This window comes from Rhagoletis zephyria, unplaced genomic scaffold (assembly GCF_001687245.7).
Source record: "Rhagoletis zephyria isolate East Lansing unplaced genomic scaffold, Rhagoletis_zephyria_1.1 Rzeph_scaffold_00325, whole genome shotgun sequence".
Taxonomy (NCBI): Eukaryota; Metazoa; Arthropoda; class Insecta; order Diptera; family Tephritidae; genus Rhagoletis; species Rhagoletis zephyria.
Window position 1 is genome coordinate 88,938 of NW_016157409.1, and position 3,772 is coordinate 92,709.

Here is a 3,772-nt window from a genome sequence, read left to right on the forward strand (position 1 = left end):
GCGCCCGAGACGGTTCGGTGCAGGGTCCGCCAAAGTCAATAAAAAAAACAAAACGCTGTGAAAAAGGAAAAAAAACGTTCCGCCTTAATCCGGAAAAAAATTGTGGAAAAAACTACAAGAAAGAATATAAGTAAAAACTGCGAAAAAATTGTGAGAATACTAGCTCCATGCGAAAGTAACTGTAATAGAACAAAAGCTGTGAAAAAAAAAAAGGTTCCGCATAAAATCCGGAAAAATTAAGGAATATAAATAAAAACTGTGAGAACGCAAAGGTTCTATGCGAAATTAAATAATTTAAATCTGTGAAGAGAAGCGTACATTATAGAAAAAGCAAATACTCCAATGAAATATTGGACTTTGTAAGTATACAAACTGTTAAAAGATAACCTTTAATCTCATTACAGCATGAACGCGGACGAATTTAAGAAATCCATGACGGAAATGAATGGCGCAGTGAACGCCATTCTGTCACAACTGAGAAGGTTGGAAGAACGGCTCAAAAGTGTGGAGTCGAAGACCAACGATGAGTCCTTGCAAGGACTCAGTGAGAATCTAGAAAGGCTAGAGAGCCAGGTAGAGGAGGTTCGCAGGCAGTCCGCGGACCCGGAAACACGTCCGGTGGAAGAGCCACTGACAAGTCCTCGGACGGAGGATGAACTTAGGGAAATTTCTAAATTGCCAGACTGCGTGAAGGAGCTTCAAGTGTTCGATGGATCCAGGGAGCATTATTCCTCCTGGGTCCATAGCGTAGAGCAGGTTTTAAATGACTACCAGGTTGTACGGCATAAACCAATCTATAGGGCCATTCTGAGGCACATCAGGTGCAAAATTAGGGGTGCAGCCGATGCTGCACTAGTGTCGCATAACATTCTTGAGAGTGAGTGGCGAAAAATTAAGGAAATTTTGTCACTGCATTACGCAGATTCCAGGGATATAGAGACGTTGGATCAACAACTTACTCTCATGACACAAGGTCGCCAAAAAGTTTCGGAATTCTATGCTAAAATCAATAAGCAGTTGTCACTTATGATCAACACTATAAATACAGACAAATACGTCCATGGGGAAACCGTCCAGGCATTAACGGAAGCACACCGGGGTAGGGCTCTGGATGTTTTTATTAGGGGGCTAAATGGTGATCTTCCGACTCTGTTACTTATGCAGAAGCCAAAATCCTTACCCGAAGCATATTCCTCATGTCTTACCTTCCTAAACGTGGATAGACGAAACGCTATCTACCGCCCTCCACAAGCTTTAAACAGAAGTGGCCGAATGTTCGGCGATGCATATCAACCTTTAGCATCGCGTTATTTTTCGAGGGGCAACAGAGATTTTACCGAGGAATTTCAAAATCCGGCACAAAGCCAATCGGGATACAATAATGGGACGCAGACAAACAGAGGATACACAGGAAGAACCACAAATCAGGGGGGTTCCTATCCCTCTTACACATCCTCAGGGCAAACTAGGGGCTGCAACCAATCGACACAAAGCTGGCGTAATAACATTATATCAGGAGCCGAAAGAAGAGATACCAATCAATCTTCCCAAACCCGACAGACCTCTAGTCCAAGGTTCCCAAGATACGATGGCTTGAAGAGAGGTTCAACTTCCACGGGACTCTCAAAACAAAGTGGTAGCAAACAGCAAAAGCTATTCCATTTAGTTCCAGGGGACGAAGATGTGGTAGAAAATGCTTCCAACGAATTAAGTAACGAGCAAGTATGCGATCAGGTAAATTTTACAATAGGAGCCTCGTGTCCGGCGTACCATATCTAGAATATGATACGCGGGATCATGGCACTTTAGAGTTTTTAGTGGACACGGGAGCAAATAAAAACTACATCAGCGAGCGCATCGCCCAAAATACTAGACCAGTGGATAAACCATTCCATGTCACTTCCGCGGGGGGGAAAATTTTGGTAGACAGGAAAATTTGTGGAAATTTTTTTAAGTTTGTAGGCAAGGACCTGCCTACTACATTTTTTGTCCTCCCTGGACTCACATCCTTCCATGGAATTATAGGCGATGACACACTTACGGAAATCAAAGCCGTACTAGACAGGGAATTAAACCTCCTTATATTGAAACCTGACATATTGCTCCCCCTTAAGCGAAAGGAAGCACAGAATGTCAATAGTATAGACGCAAGCATCCCTCTCGATCCTTATATCACTGACTCTACAAGAAAGCAACTCAACAGCATATTGAATAGATACGAAAATTTATTTGGTCCGGTTGATCGGTGCACAGAAATCGCTACCAACGTACAGGCAGAAATAAGGACTAACACAGAAACACCCATTTACACGAAAAGCTACCCCTACCCCGTCAACATGCGCGGCGAAGTCGAGAGGCAAATTCAAGAACTCCTTTCAGAAGGCATTATTCGTCCTTCGAAAAGCCCATATAACTCTCCCATATGGATTGTCCCAAAAAAATCTGGCTCAGACGGGGAGAAGAAATACCGCATGGTAATCGATTTCAAAAGGCTAAACGCCGTAACCATCCCCGATACATATCCGATTCCAGATATCAACGGCACTATCGCTAGCCTCGGTGATGCCAAATACTTTACCACACTAGATTTAACTTCAGGATTCCACCAAATCCCAATGAAGGAGCGGGACATTCCGAAAACGGCGTTTTCTACTATGAATGGCAAATATGAATTTTTGCGGCTCCCCTTCGGGCTTAAAAATGCACCCTCGATCTTCCAACGGATGATCGATGATGTCCTCAAGGAATTCATAGGTCGCGTTTGTTTCGTGTATATCGACGACATAATAATTTTTAGCAAAGACGAGGCCACCCATTTAAAGGACATCGAAACAATCCTCTCCAGACTCCTAGCCGCAGGACTCAAAGTTAACCTTCAAAAAACGCAATTTTTGAAAAAAAGTGTAGAATTCCTGGGCTACATCGTAACCTCGGAAGGAATATTACCTGATCCGAAAAAAATTAATTCAATTAAAAACCTGTTGCCACCTTCAAATTTGAAGGAGCTTAAAAGTTTTCTGGGGCTAACATCCTATTACAGAAAGTTTATCCGCGATTATGCGAAAATCGCGAAACCACTTACCAACCTTACGAGGGGAGAGCATGCGCAAGTCAAAGCAACCCAATCCAAGAAAGTACTAATAACACTAAATAAAGACGCCCTTAAGGCATTCGAGAACCTCAAGGAAGTGTTAACCACTTCAGAGGTCCTAACGTTTCCCAATTTTGAAAAGACGTTTAACTTAACAACCGATGCCTCTGACTATGCAATTGGCGCAGTACTGTCTCAAGACTACGACGGTAGAGACAAACCAATAGCGTTTATCTCGAGAAGTCTTACGACCACAGAGGAAGGCTATGCGACGAATGAAAAGGGGATGCTCGCCATAGTCTGGGCGTTGGATAACCTTCGAAATTATTTATATGGTGCAAGAAAAATACGCATATTTACGGATCACCAACCGTTAACTTTCTCCCTTAGCAATAGGAATTACAACGCTAAGCTTAAGCGTTGGAAATCCCGAATCGAGGAGTACAATCATGAGCTTGTCTACAAACCTGGGAAGTCAAACGTCGTGGCCGATGCCCTTTCTCGGCTCAAAACACAAGTAAATCAATTGACGGATTCTATCCTCCCTGCATCCGAGGTCGCTAGCCAAGCTGCAACTATGGGATCAGATTCCGATGCTGCAAGTGTGGGCGAATCTACGTGCGATACGGCTCATAGCGCGGATCAAGATAATACAGATTTAATTCCATTCGTCGAGGCACC